Genomic DNA, 19,330 nt, shown 5'->3' with positions numbered 1-19,330 from the left:
GATGTCGATAGCTGCTTGGTTGAAGCGTTGGATGTAGGCTCGGAGTGTTTCTCTTGGCCCCTGCTTCATGGAAAAGAGGCTAACGTTGGTCTTCTGATAGTGTCGGCTACTGGCAAAGTGATGAAGGAATGCCATTCGGAAGTCTCTAAAGCTCTGAATTGATCCGTCCGGCAACCTCCAGAACCAGCGTTGTGCCGAACCGGACAATGTAGTGAGGAAGACTCTGCATTTGACTCCGTCGGTGTATTAATGGAGAGTAGCAGCATTATCGAACTTACCGAGGTGGTCGTCCGGATCGGTTATACCGTTATACTCTTCGATCGATATGGGAGCGTAATGCTTTAGGAGAGGGTCTTGTAAGATAACCTCGGAGAACTAGCGATTGACCCGCTCGGGGGATGACTCAGCCCGCGGCGCCTTTTCCTTCTTAGCGTCCCGCGCGGGCACTTCATCAAACGATCCCTGGTTGGCTAGGGCCAGCTCCAACGGAGTCTGGAATAGTGATTGATGAAATGGAATAGGGGCGGGCGGCACGTCTCCTGGTGTGTCGGTCTGCCCCTTGTTCTGTGCCCAAGTAGAGTATTGCTCCGTTCGGTCCTCCATCGCCGCTCGACCACCATAAACCGAAGTGACCTGTTGCGCTATCCGCTCGGCTTGGGCCTTCTGCTGTTGCTCGACCATCTTCGTAGCTCGCGCTTGGATGAGTGCTTCGAGCTCCTCGGGAGAGAGCGTCACCATGAGTTGGCGTGGCATCCAGCTTCTTCCATCTTCTCGACTCGGATTCAGGTGCGTTCCCATAGACGGCGCCAATTTGATCCTGTCCGAGTGCTGAGTCGATGAGCGCTGGGTACGTGGCGCTCCCGGTGATGATGTATAGACCTTCGACTGCTGTGAACCTCCTGCGAGAACCTGCAAGCAAAAAACTGAGCCGAGAAGGGGTTCTCGGCAACGGCTCTCCGACGCTCAAGTTAACTCCGGTGGAAAGAGGGAATGACGAGAATGAGAACTGTAGCTATAATGATGTAGAATGCATACCTCCGTCGAAGCTTGGGGTCCTTATATAGGACTCCCTGGAGGATGCGTGCACGCATCCCAAAGCATGCACGCTCCTCAAATCATACCTGGAATGGCCTTGTAAGAAAAGTGTGTCTGTCGCCATGCCGCAATCGTTCGAGCATATCTCTGACATGACAGTGGAAACTTCCACCGTACGATTCTCTGTCCGATCTAGCCGCCAACCATGCTGCCTGTCGGCGACGTACGTCTCGAGAAGGATATCCTCAGCTGCTCCCTTTGTCCCCTTCTGCACCTTGTCCGTTTTGGGCCGAGCAGAATAGTCGCTCGGTACCGTAAGGCTCAGGCCTGAAGGCATGCCGGACCTAGTGAGAATGCTTTCTTGGTTGAGCTGTAGTTCGATCAAGCGGACAGGCCGCTCGGCTCGACAATTTCTCTGTACTTGGCAACTTATGAGAGTCGGAAGCCTGACCCCGTGGCCGAGCTATCTTTGCACTAGCCCTGGCGTGATCCTGGCCGAACGGCCATGAGACTTCTCCTGGCCGGGTGGTCATGAGACTTCTCCGATCGGCCTAACCCGTGGGTTGACCTCCGACCTTACCTCCACGTGTCGTTGACCTCTATCAATGTGGGCCCCCCTATCCTTATCACCGGATCATGCTTCATGTTTAAATTTTTCTTGTAATTTTTAAGTTATTATTTGTGTCTAACTTAAACATATTACCACGCATCAAAAATAGGGAGATTGTGGGTGCAATCAACCTAGGTTTAATCGGGTACGATCATAATTTTGATGTGTGCATCAAAGAGTTTAAGTTAGGATTTCATATGTGTTTGAGTTATGTAAGACTTGCTGAAATACATGAGGAACATGGTACGACCAAGTTGTGGGAAAATCTCATCCTATGGCTCGGGTCCATGAGATCAGTACAAGATGATGCGTCCAAGGGATCGCCGGACGAGGAGCAATGAAGTGGAGCCAAGGGAAGCAGAGTTCTAGGCAATGCAAAGGATGGCACAGTGAGGAGCCACGGGCTTGAGTGCATCTGAGGGACAAGTGCCGAGGAAGAGGGCTTCAAAGGCTGACTTTGGAGGGGATGAGTATGAATGTAAGGAGCAATCGACTGGTGGGATGATTAGTTGATTGGTTCAAATTCACGATAGCACAAAAAGTCTCTGTGCCCGACAGTTGAAGGAATCAATCGATTGGTGTTTACACCAATCAACTGGTACAAGGATGTTTGCGACCGTTAGCAAGATCCTGGATTCTGTGGAGAGCCATTGGTTGTGCCCAATGGCTACATCAATTGATTGGTTGATGGACCAGTCGACTAGTGCCAAGATGAGTTGACCTTGTGTTCAACTCTCTCCTCTTATTTAAGGAGAGATTTGGGACATGAAAGAGGTGACTAATTGTAATTGAATAACTCCTAAGTCTTTACCCAAAGCTCCCAAAGGCTACACTCTTCTTCCAAAGCTTATTCTCAATCTTGTAAAGAAGAAGAGCACCTTGTGAGAGGTTGTACTCCACCAATAAGGAGTAAGCTCTAGCTAGAGATTGTTCGAGGACTGATTCACCAAAGGATTGAGGGATTACCCACCTCAAGGATAAGCCGTGGAATAGGAGCAAGCAATCTCTAAATCACGTTACATCGAACGTGTTAAAGTTTGTGTTCATTCTTATTGTTTTCATTACTTTAGTTTTTATTCCGCTACACAACTAACAATTTGTAGAGAAGCAATCTACTTGGGGATGTCAAAGCTATTCAACCCCCCTTCTAGCCGGCCACCTATCTCGAACACGTTCCTTATATTCCCAGTGATAGTCACTTACCTGCCACAGGCTTAGTTCATCTTTCTCAAACTACCCAAGGTCTTAGAGGTGTACTCAAAGTCAAGAGAAACATAGTATTTATTTTTCTAGTAACTTAATTCGATCTCAAAGAGGTAACTTGTTAGTTTTCATTCACAATACTATTTTTATATCCCTGATTCCTTTTTTTTCAAAGTGATTACAGAGTGCAATACTTGAACCTTTTTTTTTTTTTTCCAAATATAGAGATATTTTAATTTTTCCAAGTGAGCTTACATGACTCAAGCCTCATTCAGTAACCAAAATATAATTTAAGAAATCACCATGGAAATCTAAATACTTAACAAGTTCTATAAATTATGACTATTTTTAAAGTTTTCTACCATTCAAACTTAGGTAAAGTGAAATGAGATCCTTAAATTAGGTCATTCCTTAAATTTTCTCAATATAAAGTAATGCTCACTTCATGCTACTAACGATCGAGAAAATCTTTATCACAATGGCATAAGCCTAGAAATAAATGTGCTAAAAAGTTTACTATTAGACAAGTTAACATTAAAGTGAAGATTGATGTACTCAAATGTCACAGAAACAACTAACAAAGCAAGCACACCAATTAAAGAAAACTGAACTGAACTCAAACTAAGAAAGACTAAGATAAAGTAAGCAAAATGCAAATGCAAGGAATATAATAGATATATGCATATGTACAACACCCCCTGGACTTGAACTTTTCATCATCTAGATGAAATCAATAAGGTGGAGAGGGTGACATGTAGGGGCCCAAAAGGGTGGAGGAAGGTATGGGTTGGGAGGGAGATCAACATGATTAGGAGAATGTGGTCGAGTAGGGAATCTAGGCACTCTTGGTAGGTGACCAAGGCTCTCATGGTACTAAAAAAGTGTGGTCACCTACTGTCTAGTAATATCCATGGAGCACCTAAAATCCTTCATTCTCTTATGATCAATATAGTAATCATTTACAAATTTTGCTACTTAATCTTGAAAATTCCTCATGAACTGAAAATAATCTCATACTTCTTAAAATTTATCCTCAGATAGTTGATAGTGGCCTTCCAACAAATGTTGTTGGGCACTTTACTTCTCATGAAATAAATCCAAAGAAGCATGAAAATATAAGAAAACAAATCTAGAGGGACCCATCCTCCCATATGCAAAAGAATGCCTAGCCGACTATGGATAACTAGCCGACTCTGGGTGTTTAGATGGTGAGGGTTCAGGGTGCTCTATGGGGGTATGGCCAACCTCAGGTGCTATGTCTCTAATAATCTAATTGGCAGGGTTACAAACTGTGGTTCCATCGGGGTTAGGTAGAGGGAATGGATATTCTTCCATCTTGGGAAAAGTAAAGTCATTCTCATCTTGATAGATCATTTTCATGGCAAGGCATATGTCAATGTCAATCTTAGAGTTACCATGAATAATGTCTAGACTAAAAAGTTCACATTCTACATTTAAAGTAATTTTAGTTATTAACTTGCCAAAAACTATTATACCACAAGGGTTTGTAAAAAGTAGAACCCCGAATCAAACTTGATTTTATTTAACATGATCTAAAATGAGTAAAGCTCCTCCTTTCTTACCATCCTGTCACTTTCACCTCTACCAAAGATTGTCTTGCTTATAACATGGTAAAGGTATCGAAAGACGGGGTTTTAGATATGTGAAGCTTTAGAGCGTGAAGAGTCATAGAGTTCTTTCAAATCAGTAATGTCATGCCAAAAAGAATTGCTATTAAAACTATGATCAAACCTATGAGATCCCCGTAGGTAAGCCAAAGTAATTGCTAAAGTCAAATAGAGTTCATTAGTAATCATGATTCATTAATCTAAAACTAATTTTACCATCATGATCATCATCGGATGTAAAATGAGTCTCTAACAAACTTAAAAATTCTAGGGTAAGGTGGGGATAAGTGAGATGGCTTGTGTACATTATGTTATTTCAATAAAAGGTACTAATCAACCAATCAATGTCATCCCTAATTCCTAAAACCTCCATAGTAGTTATATCTAGCTAATGAGTGTAAAATAATTTATGAGAATTGAGATGATCATATCTAGTCTTTTGATCTTCATTTCTAAAGATAAATACCATATTCATTCTTGTTATCTTCATTGCGTGCCACTCATTTTCCTTTGTCCTTTCTTAGCGACTTTCCTTTGCCTTTGTCAGTACCCTTCCCTTTATCTTTTCCATGATCATTTTCTCCACTTGATCCACCGCTCCCCCATCGTAACATCTTCAAGATGCTAGACATTTTTGAAAGTTGAATATAGGGAGAAGGTTTAGTAGAAAGAGGAGGTTGTGTTCTTGGAGAAGAAGAGAAGGATCTTGAATTACAGAGGAGAAATCTTTGAGAGAGGAAGTATAAGGTCTTGTAAAAGAAGGTGGAGATCTTGGAAGAAAAGGAAGAGATCTAGATCTAGAGAAGATCTTGGAGAGGGCTTGAGAGTTGGAAGAAGAAGAGGTGAAAGAAGGAATGTTGAGGTCTCTTGATTAAGAGTTGAGTTGAGGAAGGAGGAAAATTGAGTAGGAGAGGAAGGAGCTGGAAGAAGAAGAAGAAGAAGAAGAAGAAGAAATGTGGGTTGGGGGGGGGGGGGGTTGGTTCGCCTGGATCCACACAGTCATGCCTAAGAAATGCACGACTATGGATAGGGTCTAAATACCCCAACCCTAAATTCTCTCCTATAGTTATGCCATATAAACATGTCAATCCATGTTAGCCATGGTTGGGTTGGCATGGTCATGTCAAAATGGCACGACCATGTCATGCTTTGATCAACTAAGTTGTTTTTTCAAAGCACAACCTTAGACACGGTGGTGTCAAAAGACATGACTAGGGCTAGGAAAGCTATGGCCTTGGAGGGTTGGCTTGCCCCTCCAAGGTGAATGTTCCTTGATCCTCTTTGATTCGGGCTCTCGCTAGATAAATATATTTCTCATTTTTTATGAGAAGTCTCCTCTCCTTACTTGCTAGACTAGGTACAACATGCGATGGCTTTCCATGAGGGTGAAATAGGATTTTTTTTTTTTTTGTTGGAACTCATCCAACCTATTGCAAAAACTTTTAAGAGTAGAGATATGGTTAGAAGACTTAGATAAATCAAATTTTAGCTTCTCCTCACCTACTTTCAAAGATAGTTTATAATTTTTGACATCAATTAAAGTGCTTATAATAGTGAGGAAAGACCTTCTAAGAATTATGTGAATCTTGGAGTCATCTTCCATGTCTAAGACAACAAAGCAGGGATAATGTAGCTCCCTACTTCTACTAGCACATTCTCAATGATACCCATTGGGTATCTACATGAGTGGTAAACAAGTTGCAGTGTCATGGTGGCCAACTTTAAATCATTAAGTCCCAATTTATTGCAAATCGAGAGGGAATGAGACTTACACTAGCACCTAAGTTACAGAAAGCCTTACCAATAATTGTAGTTCCTATCTTTCAAGGAATAGAAAAACTTTTTAGGTCCTAGAGCTTTAGATGCAAAGTGTCTAGCAATAGAGCACTACACTCCTTGGTTAAAGCGACGGTCTCATATCCATCCTTCTTGCGTTTATTGGACATAATCACCTTCATGAATTTAGTAAACTTCGGCATTTATTGCAATGCCTCCATTAAAAGGATCTCAATGCAAATTACTTTGATCTTTTTAGAAATTTATCAAACTCTTCATCTTTCTTGGCATTGGCTAGTCTATGAGGGAAGGGAATTGATTGTATTGTTTGTGAAATGGGAGGAAGCTCTTCAACCTCAATAGTATTCTCCTCCTTCCACTATAATAAAATTGTTAAAAGATAAGACCACAAAGACAACTATTTTAGGAGAAATCATTGTAATTTTAGTAAAAAAGTAATATTTTTGACAAAATCATTATCTTTGAACACACATTTAACACAAAAGATAATGATTTTACACTATCTGTTGTCATTTAGGGCAACGATTTTTTAAATAACGATGCATTTTATAACGATTTTCTAAAACTATTATCTTTTAGAGTTTTTTTTAATCTTAACAATAGTTAGGATAATAATTAAATAAACTATATTATAAATGAAAATATTTTTATAACATTTGGAATAATAGTGTATAAATCATTGTCATTGTGATAATAAAATAACGATTATAAATCGTTGTAAATGAAGTTAAACCCATTATGTTTTTTACCCTCAAAATCTGTGCTAAAAATTGGGAGACGTGTACGAAAACCTTAAGGGTGCGTTTGGTTCGGGGTTATTCTTGATAACCTTGGTTATCCATCCAAGGTTATCAACAAAAACCTTGTTTGGTTTAGGTATTCAATGATTCCCGAGTAATGTTCCATGCCCGACATGTCAGCAAAAGGGTCATGAAGCCCGGAATCGGAAAACCTCAGAAAACTAAGGTTTTTCTTGATTCCGGGGTTAACGATTTTTTTTTACCAAAAATACCCTCCGATAAGAAAAAACATGGAAAAAAGAGAAAAAATGTAAAAAAAATATTAAAAAATGTTTTAAAAAATTTAAAATTTTTAAAAATAAATAATTTTTAAAAATAATTTTTTTAAAAAAATATAAATTTTTTTAAAAAAATTTATTTTTAAAATTTTTTTAAAAATTAAAAAAGAATTTTAAATTTTTTAAAAAAATAAAAAAAATTATTTTTTTTTAAAAATTAAAAAATTAAAAAATAAAAAATTTATAAAAAATTTAAAAATAAAATAAATAAATAAAAATTAAATTTTAAAAAATGTAAAAAAATATAAATAATATAAAAAATATAAAAACATTAAAAAAATAAAAAACACATAAAAAGGTAAAAAAAATATACAAGAAAAAGAAAAGTAAAAAAAACATAAAAATAAATAATAATAATAATAATATTATTATTATTATTATGTGTAGTTGATTTTGTAATTGAGAACAATACGGTAAAATATTAAATAAGGTATTCATTAAAATCTTCAAACAATCAAGTTTTTATTGCATTACCTAGTTTGAACCAAATAATATTTGGTTATATTTTATTCCTCATAATTTTAATTATGTGATTATCTGATAATCACATAATCAAAATTATACATGATAACTTGAACCAAACGCACCCTAAGAATCATACATTCAAAATGATGACACTTCTGCCAAAAACTCTTAACCAAGAAGCATACACCAAAACCACAACCCTTTGTTCAAACTCCTTTGCCAGTGTGATCCCAAAGCATCATCTTCACGGTGCGATCCCAAAGCCTTCATCTTCTCCATTTCATCTTCAAGGTTCTCTCTCTAGGAAGCATATCTTGTTCCCCTTCCAGGAAGCAGATCTAGTGAATCAAGCATATCTAGGGGAATGAGATAGCAAGGGAGATGAGGAATAGGTCAGGTTAGAAAGTACTCGCTCTGATTTCCGATCTGCTAGTTTGATTTTTTAGGTTGAATAATGTAGGTGATGACTCTCTATGTTCGAATCTTTGTTTGAGCACTTTTTAGGTTTTATCCTATCTTTTCTCTACAAAGGATTGATTTTTCCGCATGTTTTTAAGTGATCCGAGTATGTTGCTATAGTTTTTTCAATCAATTTTGTGTTTTTGGCTTTAACTTGTTCATCCTTGCCCAATCTCTCCAAAAAGCTAATTTTTTTTCATGTTTTTCCCTCTCTGGATGGACTCGACTATTGTGTTGTAACTTTACTATTTCTTACTTCGCATCTACATTTTAATATTTCTCCCTTTTCTCGTGGAATCTGTTGAATGAAAATTCTTTCTTTGGTTTCTTGTGTAGATTTGGTAAAATGTTATAAAATTTTCCTACATTATCTCCTTCATCCTGTCCCTAATTGTAAGAGGCTAATTGAGCTAGATTCAGAAGTCATAATTTTTTGAACCACAACACGAATTCCAAGTTCTGCTGTGATAGTAATGGCGGGTAAAAGATTGCAAGCGACTGAGAAGAAAAGTGGCGGGTTTCTTCAACCTTTCCTAGAACTGGGCTTCTCATGAAATATCCAACCTTTCCATAATTTGAGCTTCGCACAGAATATCCATGATAGTTTGTATCCCTCTGGTGGCTTGTTTGTGAGTATTAGTCAAATGAGAGTTGGATTTGGGATTTCTTCAAAATGTATTGATGTGATACCTAAGGTAGGTTTTTAGGTTGTCGGGACTCCTAATGACGCCACAAAAGATGTGACCTATTATGCTGAAGAAGTTTTGGCTAAAAAAAAGAAAAATATACTGAAACTAAGAATTAAGGTCAGGAATCCTTATTTGAGAAGATTTCTTAGTGGAGGAATTGCTGGAGCAGTGTCGCGGACTTGCGTTGCACCTATGGAAACAATTAGGATAGACCTTATGGTTGGGAGCAATGGAAACTCGACGATAGAAGTTTTCTAGAATATTATGAAGAGTGAGGGGGTGGAAAGATCTATTTTGTGGTAATTTTGTCAATGTCATCCATGTTGCACCTAGCAAGGCCATTGAGGTAAGGGATTTAATGTCTATTGCAACCATATTTCTTTTAGTTTAATGTTGATCTATTGGTTATATACAACACTAAATTGTCATCACTTAAATGGATTTTTTTTGAAGAATTTCTTAATGATGCAATATATACCATTCTCACCAACATCTAGACATCGATTATCATTAGAAAGTAAATATTACAAAAGAGGGCATTGCTCATGTTGAGCATAGGGTTTAGGGCCTGCAATAAGTTTCCAATCCCTACTATAAGTTTAAGTTTCTAATCTGTCATCTACATTTTATTGAAGTTTTTTAATAATAGAATGGTTGGATATGCATCCTTTTTTGTGCCATGAAATTTTACAAACTTTATTATGTGAATGTTTAGAGGGAATCCTTTTTTTTTTTTTGTTTATGTTCAATATTTTACTTATTCGCAAACTAAATATTTTTGGATGATTCCATAGCCATATTTTAGGCTATGTTTTGTATTTTGAAGAGCATGTTGTGATACAGTAGGATAGGATGAGGAAGAGCTAATTTGAACAATGTTGCATGCATTTACAACCTGTTGAGTTATATCTTATGTATTCTTTTCTCCTAACAAGGTTTATGACTGTATAATTAATATTTATTTTATTATTATATTAGTCATTTTTATACCACCAAGTTCATGTTTACTAATTATTTTCTCTATTGTTTGATTCTTATAAGTCTCTATGGATCTCGTTGTAGTTATTTTCTTTTGATATTGTTAAGAAGGTTTTGACTCCCAAGGAAGGTGAACAACTGAAGCTTCTGATTCCCCCCCTCATTGGTTGTTGGGGAATTTGCTGGAGTCAGCTCAACCCTATGCACATATCCTTTAGAGCTACTAAAGACATGACTAACTATGTATGTCAGTGAAAGTCATTGCAGTAAGTATCTCATCTTCATCTAACCCTTGTCAAGCCTCATAGGAGTCGTGCCATATGTCGCCGCTAATTACTCTGCTTATGACTCCTTAAAGAAACTTTACAAGAAGGCCTTAAGAAAAGATGGAATAGGAAATATTGCCACACTTTTGATTGGTTTTGTCGCTGGTGCTATCTCAAGCACCGCAACTTTCCCTCTCGAAGTTGCAAGGAAGCATATGCAGGTCAGAGTTGTTGACGGTTGGCCGAATGAGATATGTCTAATATTATTAGGGGGTGTTTGGTTGATGGATTTGGAAATGAGAAAATGGAATGATAGTAAAAGATAGTGTTTGGATTATGAGTTTGAGAATCATATTTTGGGAATGATTACCAGATTTATGGGAATTACCAAACCCATATAACTTGATCGATTTCATTTTCATTTCTATTCCCATTCCATCCTACTATTAAATCCATACCCATAGTCATTCCCATCATTTAACCAAACGCCCTCTAAATCTCGATCAAGTTTCTTTCATTTGTCCGAGTAAACCCAAAGAATATAGTTCTTCCATGTCAGCCATAAACATAAAAGTTTCACATAAAGTTAAAACAAATATAAAAGTTTCACGGAAAAGTTCTGTAGCTAGTGCTTTTATGCTTCTAGAAAATTTTCATTTATGATTGTAGTCTTTTCATTCATTTTTGTTATTACAATTAAATTATTAATTTATTATTACCATTTTTGACAATAGGCTCCCCTGCAATCGGATGGAGCCCAATGTTATTTTTTTCATCCTACGATATATGAAGGATATTATTGAAAGTGTCACATCAATTGAAAAGGCTTCGCTGGCAACTATAGTAATATTAGACATATTTTTAATTTTTCTTATTGAAACTTGTTGATGAGATAATTTATGCAATTAATATGTTTCACTTATTTATTCACATGTAGTTTGTAAAATTAGTGATAATCGTAAAAGAAATTGACGAAGTACGTTCTGAATGGACAAATTACATACAAGATCATATATCAGATGAGTAGAAAATTTGGATATTGAAACTCTTTTGATTAGGTCTTGAAATCTATAAGTATTTTGGATCATGAACTTATGGTATGAGCATTCAACTTCTACAGTTTTACTATAAGTATTGTATATACGTTTGTAAAGAATTATCATGTGATCATGAGTTTGTACTACATATTGCTATAAGTGCACTTGTATATATATTTTCTACAATTTATTAGATTCAACGTGAAAAGCATTCTCCCATAACAAGATTCTTGTGATCAACCAAAGTATGTTTTGAAGATCTTCTTTTCTTATACATTACTTGATTAGTAATTTATAAAATCCAACTGAGTTATTATCTTATTTGACTCATCTAAATTTTATCGACTTCTTTGTGTATCTTTATTTATACAGTTAATTTTTTATTGAAAAATTTGATATGATTTTAATATTTTATTTATGCAGGTAGTATGAAGTTCAAGGCTGACTGGGATGAGTACATCTTTATATGCTGGCATGCTTGCAGCCCAAGATGTTGCACAGAGATGCAAGGTCTGCATTTAGCAGTTACGTTCTCTATATTAGATATGCTTATTTTACTTTTTTTTTGTTTATTTTTTTTTCTTTTCTCTGGTTGCTGTAGGAACTTGGGCTTACTGTTTTGCACCCCTCGGGGTTATGATACAACGGTAGAGTATCCAGATTGTCATTCAGACACTCGCGATTCGAACCCCAGCTATGGTGAATTTGTAGAAATTTTTTCTCCAAATGGGACGCACAATTAAAGGATGTTGGGCTCCTACGCTGTCCGCTGCGAGCGCTTCTCAATTTACTGTGATGGCCGATGAGAAACTTCCGTGGGACCGAGTTGATCAGCCTAAACTCGACATTACCCGGTTTGTTTAATTATTTTTTGGGATTACTGCTTTGCACATTAAGTTACATGCTATTGGAGGTAATAAGACCAAAACACCTGGTTGTAGTGCTTAACATTGTGACAAAAGGTGAATACGTTCGCCCCCAGTGCCCCCGTCAATCCGTCTCAGGGTTAACACGGAGGAGGTAAATCACGGACGGCTACTAGCTTTTGGAATAGTGACTAACACATAAAGGATGTATTTATCTCGGCTTTGTCAAGATTCGAACTCCAGACTTCATTATAACAACACTTCATGTACTATCCACTAGACTCATCTGAAAAGACGTCGTAGTGCTTAACATGCACTTAGAGTTCTTGCTTATGCTGGGATGAAAGTTGGTCGCATTGGTGAGTTAATTATTTGTTTGTAGATTTTACGATTGCAGTAGGTAAATAGTAATATAATATTAAATTATTTCATGGAGAAAACAAATCCTAAAGTAAAATACATACATTGATTGTGATCTGAAATCATCCTTATCAATTTGGAAGTTAATATCGGTGTAACTCTTTACAGTAAGCTCTTCATTGTCTCCAAATATCAAGAAATAATCTTGAGTTCTTCTCAAGTACTTAAGAATATTTTTGACTGTTGTCCAATGACCTTCACCTAGAACTGATTAGTATCTGCTTGTCATGCTTAACGCATACGAGACATCTGGGCGAGCACAAAGTATGGAGTACATGATAGACCCTATAAAAGATGCATAAGGAATCTGATCCATGCGGTCTCTTTCTTCCTTAGAAGAGAGACATTGAATCTTCGAAAGAGTCACATAATATGACATCGGCAAGAAACCCTTCTTGGAATTCTGCATGGCGAAACAATTAAGCACCTTATCAATATATGTACTTTGACTTAGACTAATCTGTTGGATCGAAAGCGCTAGAGGGGGGAGGTGAATAACGTTCGTGGCTTTCACAATTGATTTCGTAAAATACGAGTAATAACGCAACAGAAATAGTAAAATGCACAAACACACAGAAGACACGAGAAGTTACTTCGTTCGGAGTCTATCTCGACTCCTACTCGAAGGCTCGCGGTCGTTGACCGCTTTCGGTGGTCAACAATTATAGTATCGCAAGAAGAATTACAGTTGTGAAATACAATTGAAGTGAAAGCAACAATAAAACTGATTATACCGATAACAAGAACAGTGTCTCGGAGTTTTCGGTCGTCGGGATCTTGTAGCAGCACTTCCGGGCGTCTTTTGGAGCAGCACGTTGAAGAAAGAAGGCTTGGAAATCGTTGTTTCTAGCTGCTGCTCGAAACACCCTTTTAAACAGTGCTCGAGGCGCCTTGAAACCCCTCCGAGGCGCCTCAAACTCAGCGAGTCAGCCGCACAGATCAGCGTAGACTCCTTCTGCGTTTATCCTCCTGAAGGCGCCTTCAGGCCAGTCTAAGGCGCCTTGAACCCTAGCTCCAAGGCGCCTTCAAGCCCTTTTAAGGCGCCTCCAGCATTTCTGGACAGCTGTCTTCGGCTAGCACCCGAGGCGCCTCCAAGCTCCATGGAGGCGCCTCGGACACTGTTCATTCTAGGCTGAGTTCTGAATTTTGGCCCTGCAAAACATGTTAGTCCACAAATACAAAACACATCCTGTAAAACCAAATTAGCACAGAAATAATATGATAAATGAAATTGTCGACAGTCATCGGACTACCCGGGTTTGACTTCTGATTTCGACCGGAAACCCTAGTTTGACCCGATGCCTACTGTTCCTCTACGGGGAACGCGTCCTCACCTACTCCACTCAGGAGATTTACTTGTTATCAATGCGATGCTCCAGATCGACTGGACTTTTGCTCAGCGTTTGAAGCTTCCGGACTTTTTGCTGGACTTCCGCTTCCCGGCTGGTCCAGTCTTTCACCTGGTTCGCGACACCAGGACTTTCCACCTAGGGTTACCCCCTAGGACTTTTGCCTGATGCTCACGACTCGCCAAGACTTTCTGCATAGGGTTACCACCCCCTAGGGTTTTCTCTTTGCCTAACCGCAGCTAGGACTTTCCTGAAACACTCAATCAAGTGCATTAGATCATAAAACAACTTAAGTTTGAATTCCTTTGCCATTATCAAAACAATGGTCGATTGTCGGATGCTTCCTGTACCAACAATCTCTCTCTTTTTGATTATGACAACTGAAATTCAAAGCTAAGTATAATAGATACATAAAGTTTAAGTAAGCAAGCTTAATAGATTTTAAATGCATGCATGGTTAAGTTAAACATTTAAACTTTGTCAGGCTCTCCCTTTATAAAGGTTTTCCTAAATATTTTACTTTTGAATGTCCGAATTTCCCTCTACTCTCTCCCCCTTTGCCATTTATCAAAAAATAAATTAGTTTGAAAAATATTAATTTTTCAAAAAGGACTACATAAATATAAGGCTTTTAAAGAAGGGAAAAATAATACTTTTATAACACCCAATTTTCATTGAAAAATTCTTAGCTAAGTGAGATAAAGGTCAAGAGAGACATTTTTCTTTCAACTGAGTTAAAGGAAAAGAAACTGACTTTGAAAGATAATTTTAGATGATTTAGAGACTTAGTTGAATTCTTTGAAATTATGTTGTAATATTTGAAAAGCATCTTAAAACATCTTTTAGAATACTTTGAATGTCTTTAAAAAATATGTTAGAGATAGTAAGTTTAAAAAAATTTGAAAAACTTTGTTGATAACTATCAAATTAAAAAAAACTTTTAAGAAAAGCTAAGGCTAAAAAGAACAATAGGAAATTTTGGGAAGTGCCAAAATTTGAAATGATATTGAAAACAATAATCTAGAAAAGATTTGGAGGAATAACTAATTTTAAAACTTTTTAAAGGCAGGGGAGGAGCTTAAAACCTTAATGCCCAAGCATGAGTTAAATGTATTATAAATTAGTTAATTTAGTAAGGTATCAGAGCCCTAATGTCCAAGCATGAGTTGAGTTAGATTGATTGTTAATTAGTTAATTTCATTTTAAGTAAGGTATCAGAGCTTAATGTTCATGCAAAAAAAAAATAATTTAACAATCAAGCACTTGAGTTTGCTGCCACATGTCTAACCAATTAGCTACTAGCTGATTACCTAGAGGGCAATAGCTTTCACTTAGTTAGTCAAGTTAAGTCACTGGATCCAGTTAGATTTGACTAGTGCCGGAAGACTTGACTTGATTACTGTTGACTATGTGTTTAATGCCCAGACTCATATTGATGCACAGATATAAGCATTCTTGAGTCCAGGCTGTACCCTATGCATTTCACGTCGTTCTATATTTTTCAAACACAAGAAAGGTAAGCCTAGGTGTTTGTGAGATGCTCTGGCTGAATTCTAGGGGAGCAAGATTTCTAGGGTAGAGCCTAAGTTAATTCCATATTTTTGAAAGTCTAGTAAAATTGGAATTTTAAAAACAATATTTTCCTAGATTTTTTTTTTAAACATAAGATGATTTTGAAAACTATACGAAGCTGATTTGAAAATCAGAAACTATTCTACCCAACACATTGCTATTTCAGTAAGCAACTAAAAACTAATAAACATGAGTAAGTAGAAGTCAACCAAATACTAATACAATCTGAGAAGGCAAATATATGTATGTCCAAGATACATCAAGTGATAGTCTCAAAAGGCAGGATCATCAAGAGCGGGATCATCAGTTGGAGGGTCGTCAGCTGGAGGTGGTGCAAGAGGCTACTTGGGTACCGGCTGAGGCTGTCCTTGGCATCGTATCTCACCTCGGAGAGACGCGAACCCTGCAGCTATCTCGGATCGGAGAGATCGGAGGAAGCGGTGGCTATCTAGCACAACCCGTCGCGTCTGAATGGACTGGATCTCGAGCCGAGTAAGTTTGTCCTCGATGGAAGGAGAGGCCGAAGTCGAATGCCCGGCTGATGTGGAGGGTCCGGCAGAGGTGGAAGGATCTGCGAAGAACTCCTCTGTTAGGAAGTCGAGCCACTCCTCACCCTCACCTGGTACGTCCTCGGCCTCTGGAGCACCAGGAGCAGCGACTGGCGGTGGCCGGCCCTTCCAGGCCAGAATCCCCTCGGTAGTGACCTCTGCACCCACTAATCTAAGACTACGCTGATGTAACTCATCATATATAGTAAGTGGTATGAGTGTCCCTCTGATAGTGTTTATCCTAGAGGAGGAGAAAAATTGGGTCAGGATATGACAGTAGGGCATATGGATCACTCCAGTCGTGACTGTACTAGATGTATGAATAATGTTATGAAACATATGCAGTGCAATGTCTATATCTAGGCGCTGGCTAAGGGTGTACAAAAAGAATGAGTGGGATGATCGCATCTTCGAGACGTCTCGAGATGTGATGGGTAGGATGCATGCTGTCAGGACTCTGTACATAACATAGTCCTGGACTCGAAGAAGAGTGGACCTGAACTCAGTCAGGCCAAAGGGTCTCTCCTCCCCAAAAAAATGCATGTAGATGTCATTTAAGGTAATGTGGGAATAGGGATCACTGAAAGGTAGCTCCCTACTCGGGTAACACAAAAATGTACACTGAGACTCCCTAAGCTCTAAGCTAGTGCGAAGCAGGGAAGGAGTAAATTGGAGGTCAGTGCCACCAACTCTGGTGGAATATGTACTATCATCAACTTTTTTTTTTTTTTGAATTTATTTGTTTGTTTATTTATCATATTAATTTATGAGGTAATATCATCTTAATTGCATGAGGTTCATTAAATTTTGAAGAACATTAATTAAGTTTCGAAAAATAATTTAAGTTAATTAAATTTGAAAAAATAATTTAAGTTAATTAGTTATGAAAAATAATTTAAGTTAATTAAATTTGAAAAAATAATTTAAGAGGTAATATCACCTTAATTGCATGAGGTTCATTAAATTTTGAAGAACATTAATAAAGTTTTGAAAAATAATTTAAGTTAATTAATTTGAAAAATAATTTAAGTTAATTAGTTTTGAAAAAATAATTTAAGTTAATTAATTTGAAAAATAATTTAAGTTAATTAGTTATGAAAAAATAATTTAAGTTAATTAATTTGAAAAAATAATTTAAGTTAATTAGTTTTGAAAAAGTCATTTAAGTTAATTAATTTTGAAAAAATAATTTAAGTTAATTAATTTTATAATTAAGTTAATTAGTTTTGAAAAAATAATTTAAGTTAATTAATTTTGGAAAACTAATTTAAATTAATTAGTTTTGAAAAAATAATTTAAGTTAATTAATTTTGAAAAAATAATTTAAGTTAATTAGTTTGAAAAATAATTTAAGTTAATTAATTTTGAAAAAATAATTTAAGTTAATTAAATTGAAAAATAATTTAATTTAATTAGTTTTGAAAAATAATTTAAGTTAATTAATTTGAAAAAATAATTTAAGTTAATTAAATTGAAAAATAATTTATGTTAATTAGTTTTGAAAAAATTATTTAAGTTAATTAATTTTGAAAAACTAATTTAAGTTAATTAAATTGAAAAATAATTTAAGTTAATTAGTTTTGAAAAAATAATTTAGGTTAATTAAATTTGAAAAAATAATTTAAGTTAATTAATTTGAAAAATAATTTAAGTTATTTAATTTGAAAAATAATTTATGTTAATTAAATTTTGAAAAAAATATTTTAAGTTAATTTAATTTTAAAAAATATTTTAAGTTAATTTAATTATGAAAAATATTTTAAGTTAATTTTAATTCCTTAGTCATTTCACCTGATCTAAATTTTCATTCAGGGAATCTTATAATTGTTGTAAGATGAATTATGGTTCTATTTTAGGGTTTAGTTTAACTTTGTGTTAGATTCAGGTTTAGCTTTGGGTTCAACAAGTAGGTATTTTTTGGATAAACTTCTGGGGTATGGTGAGTCGCAAGGACATTATTAAAGTAACAATGTCTTCGAGGTTTTCCAAATAGTTCTACCATTGAACTTAGTACAAAACTTTGGTCTAACTGGTTTGGATCCATAAAGGGTAGTTTCGGTCAGTTCCACTTAGCCAAATGCACTAGGTCGAAGCCATATCTTCCTAGACATGCGATGACTAAGTTTCCCCAACGTACTATCATCCAATACTTCACCAGTACCGTGGGTCAAGTTAAACCTAGCCCATTTTAATCTAACCTTAATTATCTGTCCGGGTAGTCTACTCTTGTTTACCCTTATCGGGTGGATTAATTTCGGAGGTGCCAGCTATTCTGGAGTCTTCCTTTGGATTTTGATTTAGTTTGATTTGAGTTAAATTTAAATTTAATTTAATTTGGACTTGAGTTTAATTTAATTGAATTTTTTAAATCAATTTGAATCTAGTTTTATTTTTATTATTTTTCTTCTACCTCCCCCTCGATCATAGCCTCGATATGGTTTATCAAGATAATGTATTTGATCCTTAGGGACCCAATATTGTCCAAGTCTAACTTGATTGATCAGGTTGGACTTGGCGATCCATGCTTGGATCATTTTTCTATTTGTTCTTTGTATAAGTGATAAATATGATTTATATTTCCTTTTTGATTTGAATCCTACTTCAGTTCTATTGTAAATTGCCTTTTGTGTTCCAAGAAATAGGTCAAGGTTCTTGGAACCCAAAGAGAATCGTTCTAATGTTTTTTCCAGATCCTTGACCTGAGTTTTTAGGTTGGAATTCTCTTTCTCAAGTTTTTAGACTTGAGTTGAGTTTCCAGTCTGAACTGGTTCAGTCAAAGATTCGGAGTTAGTCATTTCTTTAAGGACAGCTACTTCCTTTATAAGTGACTTAATTCTTAGATTAGACTTAGCTAATTTTCGTAACAAGTAATTAACTAGATTGTTTAGTCGAGGGATACTTACAGAGGGGTCAGGCCCTTCGAAAACGGATACGGATCCGTGGCTTCGCTCGGACTCGGCTTCTGACTCGCTCTCGCTCTCGCTCTCGCTCTCGGACAGTTCAATCTGGTCCCGGGCCATCAGGGCAAGCAGACTCATTTGATCGAGTTCATCGTCGGTGTCTTCTTCTGAGGATTCTTTCCAAGTCGCTTTGAGTATCTTCCTTTTCCTCTGCTTCGTTTCATCCTTTTGGTTTGGGCAGTTGGCTTTGATGTGCCCCTTCTGGTTGCATCCGTAGTAGATCACCTCAAATTTTACCTTTGAGCTCGGTTAACCTTCCTTGGATTGGACTGCCTTCTATAGGTCTTTCTTGTCGAAGTCCTTTTTTTTTTTCTTGTAGAGCTTCTTTACCAAATTCATTAGTTCGGTTGTTAGTTTGTCATCTTCATCG

General features: G+C 36.5%; 1 pseudogene; it reads left to right on the top strand.

Annotated features, from left to right (window-relative positions):
- Window positions 1-836: 836 nt before the first annotated feature.
- LOC121994791 lies at window positions 837-10,614 on the top strand (annotated as a pseudogene).
- Window positions 10,615-19,330: the final 8,716 nt, after the last annotated feature.

Source organism: Zingiber officinale, chromosome 6A (assembly GCF_018446385.1).
Source record: "Zingiber officinale cultivar Zhangliang chromosome 6A, Zo_v1.1, whole genome shotgun sequence".
Taxonomy (NCBI): Eukaryota; Viridiplantae; Streptophyta; class Magnoliopsida; order Zingiberales; family Zingiberaceae; genus Zingiber; species Zingiber officinale.
Note: the sequence above shows the minus strand (reverse complement) of the source record. Positions and strands in the feature narration are given on the sequence as shown.